Below are 14,646 nucleotides of genomic sequence, written 5' to 3' on the forward strand. Positions count from 1 at the left end.
CTAAACCGACCAAACACGACTCGAAAAGAAAGGACACGCAGAAACTCCTCGATAATTACCTCTTTGGCGACTTGCCCAAAATAACTTTTTGCTACCCAATCCATTCTTAAAAATGTCGTCCACAGAATATTTCCAAGTTTGGTACCCATATATGACATCTTGTACAGAATTTACCCTAAAACCGACGAAACGCGACTCAAAAACAAAGGACACGCGAAAATTCCTCCATAACTACCTCTTTCGTGGCTTGTCCAAAATAACTTTTTGCTACCCAATCCATGCTTAAAAAATTTCGTTCACAGAATTTTTCCATGTTAGGTATCCATATATGACGTCTTGTACAGAATTTGCCCTAAAACCGACCAAACGCGACTCAAAAACAAAGGACACGGAAAAACTACTCGATAACTACCTCTGTCTTGGCTCATCCAAAATAACTTATTGCTACCTAATCCATGCTTAAAAAATGCTGGTCACAGAATTTTTCCAAGTTAGGTACCCATATATCACAGCTTGTCCAGAATTTGCCCTAAAACCAACCAAATGCGACTCGAAAACAAAGGACAAGAAAAAACTCCTGGATAAATATCTCTTTTATGGCTCGTCCAAAATAACTTTTTGCTACCCAATCCATGCTTAAAAAATGCCGTTTACATATATTTTCCAAGTTAGGTACCCATATATGACATCTTGTGCATAATTTTCCCTTAAACCTACCAAATGCGAGTCAAAAACAAAGGACACGCAAAAACTCCGCGATAACTAACTCTTTCGTGCCTTGTCCAACATAACTTTTTATAACCCAACCCATATATGACATGTTGTACAGATTTGCCCTAAAACCGACCAAACGCGACTCGAAAACAAATGACATGCAAAAACTCCTCGATAACAACCTCTTTCGTGGCTCTTCCAAAATAACTTTTTGATACCCCATCCATGCTTAAAAAATGCCATTCACAGAATTTTTCCAAAGTTCGGTACCCATATATGACATGTTGTACAAAATTTTCCCTAAAACCGACCAAACGCGACTCAAAAACAAATGACATGCAAAAACTCCTCTATAACTACCTCTTTCGTGGCTCTTCCAAAATAACTTTTTTCTACCCAAACCATGTTTAAAAAATGCCATTCACAGAATTATTCCAAAGTTAGGTACACATATATGACATGTTGTACAGAATTTGCGCTAAAACCGACCAAACGCCACTCGAAAACAAAGGACACGCAAAAACTCGTCGATAACTACCTCTTTAATGGCTCGTCCAACATTACTTTTTGCTACCCAATCCATGCTTAACAAATGTCGTTCACGGAATTTTTCCAAGTTAGGTACCCATATATGACATCTTGTACAGAATTTGCCCTTGAACCAACCAAACGCGACTCGAAAACAAAGGACACGCAAAACCTCCTCTATAACTACCTCTTTCTTGGCTCGTCCAAAATAACTTTAGCTACCCAATCCATTCTTAAAAAATTCCGTTCATAGAAATTTTCCAAGTTAAGTAACCATACATGACTTCTTGTACAGAATTTACCCTAAAACCGACCAAACGCGACTCAAAAACAAAGGACACGCAAAAACTCCTCGATAAATACCTCTTTCGTGGCATGTCCAAAATAACTTTTTGCTGCCCAATCCATGCTTAAAAAATGTCGTTCACAGAAATTTTCCAAGTTAGCTACCATATATGGCATCTGTTATAGAATTTTCCCTAAAACCGACCAAACGCGACTCGAAAACAAAGGACACGCAGAAACTCCTCGATAACTACCTCTTTTGTGGCTCGTCCAAAATAAATTATGCTACCAAATCCATGCTTAAAAAAATGCCGTTCGCAGAAAATTTCCAAGGTAGGTACCATATATGACATCTGTTATAGAATTTGCCCTAAAACCGACCAAACACGACTCTGAAAAAAAGGACACGCAGAAACTCCTCGATAATTACCTCTTTGGCGGCTTGCCCAAAATAACTTTTTGCTACCCAATCCATGCTTAAAAATGTCGTCCACAGAATATTTCCAAGTTTGGTACCCATATATGACATCTTGTACAGAATTTACCCTAAAACCGACGAAACGCGACTCAAAAACAAAGGACACGCAAAAATTCCTCCATAACTACCTCTTTCGTGGCTTGTCCAAAATAACTTTTTGCTACCCAATCCATGCTTAAAAAATTTCGTTCACAGAATTTTTCCATGTTAGGTATCCATATATGATGTCTTGTACAGAATTTGCCCTAAAACCGACCAAACGCGACTCAAAAACAAAGGACACGGAAAAACTACTCGATAACTACCTCTTTCTTGGCTCATCCAAAATAAATTATTGCTACATAATCTATGCTTAAAAAATGCTGGTCACAGAATTTTTCCAAGTTAGGTACCCATATATCACAGCTTGTCCAGAATTTGCCCTAAAACCAACCAAATGCGACTCGAAAACAAAGGACACGCAAAAACTCCTGGATAAATATCTCTTTTATGACTCGTCCAAAATAACTTTTTGCTACCCAATCCATGCTTAAAAAATGCCGTTTACATAATTTTTCCAAGTTAGGTACCCATATATGACATCTTGTGCATAATTTGCCCTTAAACCTAACAAATGCGACTCAAAAACAAAGGACACGCAAAAACTCCGCGATAACTAACTCTTTCGTGGCTCGTCCAACATAACTTTTTATAACCCAACCCATATATGACATGTTGTACAGAATTTGCCCTAAAACCGACCAAACGCGACTCGAAAACAAATGACATGCAAAAACTCCTCGATAACTACCTCTTACGTGGCTCTTCCAAAATAACCTTTTGCTACCCAATCCATGCTTCAAAAAGGCCATTCACAGAATTTTTCCAAAGTTAGGTACCCATATATGACATGTTGTACAGAATTTGCTCTAAAACCGACCAAACGCGACTCGAAAACAAAGGACACGCAAAAACTCCTCGATAACTACCTCTTTAGTGGCTCGTCCAACATAACTTTTTGCTACCCAGTCCATGCTTAAAAAATGTCGTTCACAGAATTTTTCTAAGTTAGGTACCCATATATGACATCTTGTACAGAATTTGCCCTTGAACAAACCAAACGCGACTCGAAAAGAAAGGACACGCAAAACCTCTTCTATAACTACCTCTTTCTTGGCTCGTCCAAAATAACTTTTAGCTACCCAATCCATTCATAAAACACTCTGTTCATAGAAATTTTCCAAGTTAGGTAACCATAGATGACCTCTTGTACATAATTTACCCTAAAACCGACCAAACGCAACTCGAAAACAAAGGACACGCAAAAACTCCTCGATAAATACCTCTTTCGTGGCTCGTCCGAAATAACTGTTTGCTGTCCAATCCATGCATAAAAAATGCCGTTCACAGAAATTTTCCAAGTTAGGTACCATATATGGCATCGGTTATAGAATTTGCCCTAATACCGACCAAACGCGACTCGAAAACAAAGGACAGGCAGAAACTCCTCGATAACTACCTCTTTTGTGGCTCGTCCAAAATAAATTTAGCTACCAAGTCCATGCTTAAAAGAATGTCGTTTGTAGAAAAATTCCAAGGTAGGTACCATATATGACATCTGTTACAGAATTTTCCCTAAAAGCAACCAAACGCGACATGCAGAAACTCCTCAATAATTACCTCTTTGGTGGCTTGCCCAAAATAACTTATTGCTAACCAATCCATGCTTAAAAATGTCATTCACATAATATTTCCAAGTTAGGTACCCATATATGACATCTTGTACAAAATTTACCCTAAAACCGACCAAACGCGACTCAAAAACAAAGGACACGCAAAAATTCCGTGATAACTACCTCTTTCGTGGCTCGTCCAAAATAAATTTTTGCTACCCAATCCATGCTTAAAAAATTTCGTGCACAGAAATTTTCCATGTTAGGTATCCATATATGACAGCTTGTTGCTACATAATCCATGCTTAAAAAATGCTGGTCACAGAATTTTTCCAAGTTAGGTATCCATATATGACCGCTTGTCCAGAATTTGCCCTAAAACCGACCAAATGCGACTCGAAAACAAAGGACATGCAAAAACTCCTCGATAAATACCTCTTTCATGGCTCGTCCAAAATAACTTTTTGCTATCCAATCCATGCTTAAAAAATTCCATTCACATAATTTTTCCAAGTTAGGTACCCATATATTACATCTTGTACAGAATTTGCCCTAAAACCGACCAAACGTGACTCAAAAACAAAGGACACGCAAAAACTCCACGATAACTACCTCTTTCTTGGATCGTCCAAAATAACTTATTACTACCGAATCCATGCTTAACAAATGCTACTCACGGAATTTTTCCAAGTTAGGTGCCCATATATGAAAACTTGTGCATAATTTGCCCTAAAACCGACCAAACGCGACTCGAAAACAAAGGACACGCAAAAAATCCTCGATAAATACCTCTTTCATGGCTCATCCAAAATAACTTTTTGCTACCCAATCCATGCTTAGAAAATTTCATTTACATAATTTTTCCAAGTCAGGTACCCATATATGACAGGTTGTCCAGAATTTGCCCTAAAAGCGACCAAACCTGACTCGAAAACAAAGGACACGGAAAAACTCATCGATAAATACCTCTTTTGTGTCTCATCAAAAATAACTTTTTGCTGCCCAATCCATGCTTAAAAAATGTCGTTCACAGAAATTTTCCAAGTTAGGTACCCATATATCGCATCTGTTATAGAATTTGCCCTAAAACCTACCAAACGCGACTCGGAAACAAAGGACACGCCAAAACTCCTCGATAACTACCTCTTTCGTGGCTTGTCCAATATAACTTTTTGCTACCCAATCGATGCTTAAAAATGTCGTTCCCAGAATTTTTCCATGTTAGGTACCCATATATGACGTCTTGTACATAATTTCCAATTTAGGTACCCATATATTACATCTTGTACGGAATTTGCCCTAAAACCGACCAAACGCGACTCAAAAAACAAAGGACACGCAAAAACTCCTCGATGACTACCTCTTTCTTCGCTCGTCCAAAATAACTTATTGCTACCCAATCCATGCTTAATGCTACTCACAGAATTTTTCCAAGTTAGGTACCCATATATGACAGCTTGTCTAGAATTTGCCCTAAAACCGACCAAACGCGACTCGAAAACAAAGGACACGCAAAAACTCCTCGATAAATACCTCTTTCATGGCTCGTCCAAAAAAAACTTTTAGCTACCCAATCCATGCTTAAAAAATGTCGTTTACATAATTTTTCCACGTTAGGTATCCATATATGACGTCTTGTATAGAATTTGCCCTAAAACCGACCAAACGCGACTCGAAAACAAATGACATGCAAAAACTACTCGATAACTACCTCTTTCTTGGCTCATCCAAAATAACGTATTGCTACCCAATCCATGCTTAAAAAATGTTGCTCACAGAATTTTTCCAAGTTATGTACCCATATATGATAGCTTGTCCAGAATTTGCCTAAAACCGACCAAACGGGACTCAAAAACAAAGGACACAAAAAAACTCCTCGATAACTACCTCTTTCGTGGCTCGTCCAACATAACTTTTTGCTACCCAATCCATCCGTAAAAAATGTCGTTCATAGAATTTTTCCAAGTTAGGTGCCCACACATGACATGTTGTACAGAATTTGCCCTAAAACCGACCAAACGTGACTCGAAACAAAGGACACGCAAAAACTCCTTAATAACTACCTCTTTCGTGGCTCGTCCAAAATCACTTTTGCCTACCCAATCCATGCTTAAAACTGAAGGTCATAGAATTTTCCAAGTTAGGTACCCATATATGACATCTTGTACAAAATTTGCCCTAAAACTGACCAAACGCGACTCGAAAACAAATGACATGAAAAACTCCTCAATAACTACCTCTTTAGTGGCTCGTCCAAAATAAATTTATGCTACCCAATCCATGGTTAAGAAATGTCATTCACAGAATTTTTCCAAGTTAGGTACCCATGTATGACATCTTGTACAGAATTTGCCCTAAAACCGACCAAACGCGAGTCGAAAACAAAGGACACACAAAAACTCCTCGATAACTACCTCTTTACTGGCTCGTCCAACATAACTTTTTGCTACCCAATCCATGCTTAAAAAATGCTGTTCATAGAATTTTTCCAAGTTAGGTACCCATATATGACATCTGTTACAGAATTTGCCCTAATACCGACCAAGCGCGACTCAAAAGCAGAAACTCCTTGATAAGTACCTCTTTAGTGGCTCATCCAAAATAACTTTTTGCTGCCCAATTCATGCTTAGAAAATGCCGTTCAACGAATTTTTCCTAGTTAGGTACCCATATATGACATCTTGTACAGAATTTGCCCTAAAACCGATCAAACGAGACTCAACAACAAAGGACACGCAAAAACTCCTCGATAACTACCTCTTTCGTGGCTCGTCCAACATAACTTTTTATTACCCAATCCATCCTTAAAAAATGTCGTGCACATAATTTTTCCAAGTTAGGTGCCCATATATGGCATCTCTTATAGAATTTGCCTTAAAACCGACCAAACGCGACTCGAAAACAAAGGACATGCAGAAACTCATCGATAGCTACCTCTTTTGTGGCTCGTCCAAAATAACTTTTTGCAACCCATTCCATTCTTAAAAAATGCCGTTCGCAGAAAATTCCCAAGGTAGGTACCCATATATGACATCTGTTACAGAATTTTCCCTAAAACCGACCAATCGCGACTCGGAAACAAAGGACACGCAGAAACTCCTCGATAACTACCTCTTTCGTGGCTTGCCCAAAATAACTTTTTAGTACCCAACCCTTGCTTAAAAAATGCCATGCACAGAATATTTCCAAGTTAGGTACCAATATATGACATCTTGTACAGAATTTGCCCTAAAACCGACCAAACACGACTCAAAAACAAAGGACACGCAAAAACTCCTCGATAACTACCTCTTTCGTGGCTCGTCCAAAATAAGTTTTTGTTACCCAATCCATGCTTAAAAAATGTCGTTCACAGAATTTTTCCATGTTAGGTACCCATATATGACGTCTTGTACAGAATTTACCTTAAAACCGACCAAACACGACTCGAAAACAAATGACACGCAAAAACTACTCGATAACTACCTGTTTCTTGCCTCATCCAAAATAACTTATTGCTACCCAATCCATGCTTAAAATATGCTGATCACAGAATTTTCCAAGTTAGGTACCCATATATGACAGCTTGTCCAGAATTTGCCCAAAAACCGACCAAACGCGACTCGAAAACAAAGGACATGCAAAAACTCCTCGATAAATACCTCTTTCATGGCTCGTCCAAAATAACTTTTTGCTCTCCAATCCATGCTTAAAAATGCCTTTTACGTAATTTTTCCAAGTTAGGTACCCATATATGACATCTTGTGCATAATTTGCCCTTAAACATACCAAACGCGACTTGAAAACAAAGGACACGCAAAAACTCCTCGATAACTAACTTTTTGTGGCTCGTCCAACATAAGTTTTATAACCCAATCCATGCTTAAACAATGCCGTTTACATAATTTTTCCAAGTTAGGTACCCATATATTACATCTTGTCCAGTATTTGCCCTAAAACCGACCAAACGCGACTCGAAACAAAGGACACGCAAAAACTCCTTGATAACTACCTCTTTCGTGGCTCGTCTAAAATAACTTTTGCCTACCAAATCCATGCTTAAAAATGAAGGTCATAGAATTTTCCAAGTTAGGTACCCATATATGACGAAAAAACTCCTCGATAACTACCTGTTTCATGGCTCGTCCAAAATAACTTTGACTACCCAATCCATGTTTAAAAAATGCCGTTCCCAGAAATTTTCCAAGCTTGGTAACCATACATAACATCTTGTACAAAAATTGCCCTAAAATCGACCAAACGCGACTCGAAAACAAAGGACACGCAAAAACTCCTTGATAAATACCTCTTGCGTGGCTCGTCCAAAATAACTTTTTGCTGCCCAAACCATGCTTAAAAAATGCCGTTCACAGAAATTTTCCAAGTTAGGTACCCATATATGGCATCTGTTACAGAATTTGCCCTAAAACCGACCAAACGCGACTCGAAAGCAAAGGACACACAGAAACTCCTTGATAACTACCTCTTTAGTGGCTCGTCCAAAATAACTTTTTACTGCCCAATCCATGCTTAGAAATTGCCGTTCAACGAATTTTTCGAAGTTAGGTACCCATATATGGCATCTGTTACAGAATTTGCCCTAAAACCGACCAAGCGCGACTCAAAAGCAAAGGACACGCAGAAACTCCTTGATAAGTACCCCTTTAGTGGCTCATCCAAAATAACTTTTTACTGCCCAATCCATGTTTAGAAAATGCCGTTCAACGAATTTTTCCTAGTTAGGTACCCATATATGAAATCTTGTACAGAATTTGCCCTAAAACCGATCAAACGAGACTCAACAACAAAGGACACGCAAAAACTCCTTGATAACTACCTCTTTCGTGGCTCGTCCAACTTAACTTTTTGCTACCAAATCCATCCTTAAAAAATGTTGTTCACAGAATTTTTCCAAGTTAGGTGCCCATATATGGCATCTCTTATAGCATTTGCCCTAAAACCGACCAAACGCGACTCGAAAACAAAGGACATGCAGAAACTCCTCGATAGCTACCTCTTTTGTGGCTCGTCCAAAATTACTTTTTGCAACCCAATCCATGCTTAAAAAATGCCGTTCGCAGAAAATTTACAAGGTAGGTACCCATATATGACATCTGTTACAGAATTTGCCCTAAAACCGACCAATCGCGACTCGGAAACAAAGGACACGCAGAAACTCCTCGATAACTACCTGTTTCGTGGCTTGCCCAAAATAACTTTTAACTACCCAATCCTTGCTTAAAAAATGCCATGCACAGAATATTTCCTAGTTAGGTACCCATATATGACATCTTGTACAGAATTTGCCCTAAAACCGACCAAACACGACTCAAAAACAAAGGACACACAAAAACTCCTCGATAACTACCTCTTTCGTGGCTCGTCCAAAATAAGTTTTTGTTACCGAATCCATGCTTAAAAAATATCGTTCACAGAATTTTTCCATGTTAGGTACCCATATATGACGTCTTGTACAGAATTTACCTTAAAACCGACCAAACACGACTCGAAAACAAATGACACGCAAAAACTACTAGATAACTACCTGTTTCTTGGCTCATCCAAAATAACTTACTGCTACCCAATCCATGCTTAAAATATGCTGATCACAGAATTTTCCAACTTAGGTACCCATATATGAAAGCTTGTCCAGAATTTGCCCTAAAACCGACCAAATGCGACTCGAAAACAAAGGACATGCAAAAACTCCTCGATAAATACCTCTTTCATGCCTCATCCAAAATAACTTTTTGCTATCCAATCCATGCTTAAAAAATGCCTTTTACATAATTTTTCCAAGTTAGGTACCCATATATGACATCTTGTGCATAATTTGCCCTTAAACCTACCAAACGCGACTTGAAAACAAAGGACACGCAAAAACTCCTCGATAACTAACTTTTTGTGGCTCGTCCAACATAAGTTTAATAACCCAATCCATGCTTAAAAAATGTCGTTTACATAATTTTTCCAAGTTAGGTACCCATATATTACATCTTGTCCAATATTTGCCCTAAAACCGACCAAACGCGACTCAAAAACAAAGGACACGCAAAAACTCCTCGATAACTACATCTTTCGTGGCTCGTCCAACATAAATTTTTGCTAGCCAATCCATCCTTAAAAAATGTCGTTCATAGAATTTTTCCAAGTTAGGTGCCCATACATGATATGTTGTACAGAATTTTCCCTAAAACCGACCAAACGCGACTCGAAACAAAGGACACGCAAAAACTCCTTAATAACTACCTCTTTCGTGGCTCGTCTAAAATAACTTTTGCCTACCAAATCCATGCTTAAAAATGAAGGTCATAGAATTTTCCAAGTTAGGTACCCATATATGACATCTTGTACAGAATTTGCCCTAAAACCGACCAAACGCGACTCGAAAACAAATGACATGCAAAAACTCATCGATAACTACCTCTTTAGTGCCGCGTCCAAAATAACTTTTTGCTACCCAAATCCATGCTTAAAAAATGTCATTCACAGAATATTTCCAAGTTACGTACCCATATATGACATCTTGTACAGATTTTGCTCTAAAACCGACCAAACGCGACTCGAAAACAAAGGACACACAAAAACTCCTCGATAACTACCTCTTTACTAGCTCGTCCAACATAACTTTTTGCTACCCAATCCATGCTTAAAAAATGCCGTTCATAGAATTTTTCCAAGTTAGGTACCCATATATGACATCTTGTACAGAATTTGCCCTTGAACCGACCAACCGCGACTCAAAAACAAAGGAGACGAAAAAACTCCTCGATAACTACCTCTTTCAAGGCTCGTCCAAAATAACTTTTACTACCCAATCCATGCTTAAAAAATGCCGTTCCCAGAAATATTGCAAGTTAGGTAACCAGACATAACATCTTGTACAGAAATTGCCCTAAAATCGACCCAACGCGACTCGAAAACAAAGGACACGCAAAAACCCCTTGATAAATACCTCTTGCGTGGCTCGTCCAAAATAACTTTTTGCTGCCCAAACCATGCTTAAAAAATGCCGTTCACAGAAATTTTCCAAGTTAGGTACCCATATATGGCATCTGTTTCGGAATTTGCCCTAAAACCGACCAAACGCGACTCGAAAGCAAAGGACACGCAGAAACTCCTTGATAACTACCTTTTAGTGGCTCGTCCAAAATAACTTTTTACTGCCCAATCCATGCATAGAAAATGCCGTTCAACAAATTTTTCCAAGTTAGGGACCCATTTATGGCATCTGTTACAGAATTTGCCCTAAAACCGACCAAGCGCGACTCGAAAGCAAATGACACGCAGAAACTCCTTGATAACTACCTCTTTAGTGGCTCGTCCAAAATAACTTTTTACTGTCCAATCCATGCTTAGAAAATGCCGTTCAACGAATTTTTCCATCTTAGGTACACATATATGACGTCTTGTATAGAATTTGCCCTAAAACCGACCAAACACGACTCGAAAACAAATGACATGCAAAAACTACTCGATAACTAACTCTTTCTTGGCTCATCAAAAATAACTTATTGCTACCCAATCCATGCTTAAAACATGCTGCTCACAGAATTTTTCCAAGTTAGGTACCCATATATGGCATCTTGTACCCATATAACTAACTCTTTCACAAAGATCCGGTTGGAATGGCTTGACAATTAAGCTGTTGCAATAAGCCTTCCTGCTTAAAGCATCTGCAATGACATTGGCTTTGCCTGGAGTATATTCAATACTCGGATTGTACTCTTGAATCATTTCGACCCATCGAGTTTGCCTGAGGTTGAGGTTGAGCTGAGTGAAGATGTACTTGAGAGTCTTGTGATCGGTGAATATGTCCACTTTTCTTCCCAACAAGAGATGTCTCCACGTTATTAATGCATGGACAACTGCCGCCAACTCAAGATCGTGAGTGGGGTAGTTCTTTTCATTGGGCTTCAACTGACGAGAGGTATAGGCCACAACTTTCTTCTCTTGCACTAACACAGCACCGAGACCTTGAAGAGAAGCATTACAGAAAACTTCGAATGGCTTGGATCGTCAGGAGGAGATAAGACAGGAGTTGTGACGAGTTTCTCTTTGAGAGTGTTGAAAGCAACGTCACACTCAGGAGACTAGACATACTTCACATGCTTCTGGAGGAGGTTGGAAAGAGGCTTTGCAATCTTAGAGAAATTCTCAACGAATCTTCGGCAATAGCTTGCAAGACCAAGAAAACTGCGGAGCTGCTTGACATTCTGAGGAGGTTCCCAATTCACAATTGCAGTCACCTTCTCGGGATTAACAGCGATGCCCTTGGCAGAGATGATGTGACCAAGGTAAAGAACTTCATCGAGCCAAAACTCACATTTGGAAAACTTCGCATAAAATCGATACTCTCTGAGCTTGTCGAGCACCAATCGCAAATGTTCGGCATGATCCTTCTTATTCTTAGAGAAGACCAAGATATCATCGAGATACACAAGGACGAATTCATTGGTATAGGGGTTGAAGATGAAATTCATCATCCGAGAGAATGTTCGAGGAGCATTGACAAGGCTGAAAGACATGACAGTATATTCATAAGAACCAAAGCTTGTTCTGAATGCTGTCTTGGGAATATCTTGTTCACGAATGCGAATCTGATGATAACCCATACGAAGGTCAAGCTTGGAGAATACTTTAGCACCTTTGAGTTGCTCCAATAGCTCATTGATGTTGGGAAGTGGATACTTGTTCTTGATTGTCTTCTTGTTCAATGGACGGTAGTCGACACAAAGTCGGTCTGTGCCATCCTTCTTCTAGACAAAAAGAACACCACAACCCCATGGAGAAGAACTCAGTCTGATCAAACCCAGACGCTCTTGTTCATCGAGCTGTTTCTTCAATTCCTTCAGCTCCTTGGGTCCAAGCTTGTAAGGACGCTTGCAAATGGGTTCAGTGCCGGGCTCAAGATCGATAACGAACTCAACTGGCCGGTGAGGAGGCATACCCGGAAGCTCTTCTGGAAAGACATCTTGATACTCACAAACGACTGGAATCTGAGAGATGGCATACAATTCGCCCTTCTCATTGAGAGAAAACAACCGAATGGTTTCATCACGAGCGGCATAGATAATCACATCCTCAGAAGAGTGTGTCAATTGAATTTCCCTGGCAGCACAATCAAGTTGAGACTTGTGCTTAGAAAGCCAGTCCATCACGAGAATAAGATCAATATCCGAGTCACCAAGAACAATTGGAGAAGACAGAAATTTATAGTTGCCCATCTTGATGGAAACATCCGGAACTATCGAGTTGGCTCTCATTGACTTCCTCGGAGAAACAACACCCAATGGTTTATCCAGATAAGACCAAGTAAAATCATTCTTTGTGAAGAACAATCTTGACATGAAACAAAGCGATGCACCAGTATCAAAAAGAACTTTTGCAGGAATATCATTAACTGAGAGATTACCCATTATCACATCAGTAGATTCCTCTGCTTGAGCTGCATTCATCATGTTCACCTTAGCAGACTTGGGATTATGCTTGACCACTGCATTCCTGGAAGATCTCACAGGAGGAGGAGGCGGAAGGCGCCTTTGGTTGAAGCACTTGTTAGCATAGTGACCTTTCTGCTGACACTTGTTGCAAGTCACCTCTAAGAGTGGACGATGATAAGGAGCATTCGACTTTGTAGCTTGATTCTGAGACTTGTTCTGATAGCCAGGGTTGGGTGAGTGGGAAGATCCATGGCCACCTTTGTTCTTCTACTGGTAAGGCTGACGAAACAGAGGAGGAGGAGGCAACCAGAACTTCTGTTGCTTACCAGCCACTAGTGAGGAAGAAGAAGACCGAACTGCGTCCCTGACTCTCTTCTTAGAAGCCACACACTTGAGCTGAGCAGCCTCTTGCTTTAGTGCAATATTGTAGAAATCATCATACTTGGTCGGCTCAAAAAGCACGAGAGGTAATTGCAAATCTTCTCTGAGGCCACCTCTGAATTGATAGATCATGCTCTTTTCATCAGCAACATCTTGCTTAGCGAAGCGAGCGAGTTTCTGAAAGTGAGTATTGTATTGATACACGGACATGCTGCCTTGCTTGAGATTGCGGAACTCCTCACGCTTGCTCTCAGCAACACTTTGTGGAATGTGGTGAGCTTTGAAGTCTTGGCGGAAATCATCCCAGGTAATCACACGACCTCCTCTGGAATCTTTGTATTGTTGATACCACTCGGCAGCTTGATCCTTGAGTTGAAAAGAAGCGAACTTGACAAAGTCCTCGGGCTTGACATTGCTACATTCAAAATGCTTGTTGATCTCCACGAGCCAATCATCGGCATCCGTGGCCTCGGCACAGTAGCTGAAAGACTTGGGCTGATTTGCAAGAAACTGGTTGAGGGTAGCGAAGTGAGGCTGATTGTTGCCTTGACCTTGATATCCTTGATTACCTTGCCCTTGGGTGCGTTCTTGCAAGAGTTGCAGAATCATCTGAGCATTGGCGTTGGTGGCTGCCATGATAGCTTGCCATGCCTCCGGAGGCGGAGGTGATGGCGGAGGGTTTGCCTGACTCCCTTCATTGCGTTCCAGATTCTGACGTGTTGGCGGAGCCATCCTGAAGAGGGTGACATCCATTAGCATCTTGATAGACAAATAGTCAAATTGAATCAACGGATAGAAATTGCAACATATAGTCTTCACAATAAACATTCGAACGAGGATGAATGAATGAATTCCATAGTAAATCATCACACTTCCGTTAAGGTGAGAAGCCACTTGATAAGAGATTGATGAATAAAATAAAAAGGTACAAGTGGAACAAATAAATGGTAAGGATTACCCAATCACGAACCAAATATCTGCGGGAAGAAATGCTAAGAGCTACATGAATCCCACCTATAAACTCCCGAAACTTTCTGGTTATGCAATCTGGTTTTGGGGATACAGGGGACACAAAATATATCACCCAAACTAGCAATCCCTAGATCCAGCTGTATCCATCCGGCAACACATAACCAAGAAACCTTCGGAAATCATGTACCTCAACCTTCGAAAAGCATCCGTTATA

This window comes from Aegilops tauschii, unplaced genomic scaffold (assembly GCF_002575655.3).
Source record: "Aegilops tauschii subsp. strangulata cultivar AL8/78 unplaced genomic scaffold, Aet v6.0 Super-Scaffold_100181, whole genome shotgun sequence".
In the NCBI taxonomy this organism is placed as follows: Eukaryota; Viridiplantae; Streptophyta; class Magnoliopsida; order Poales; family Poaceae; genus Aegilops; species Aegilops tauschii.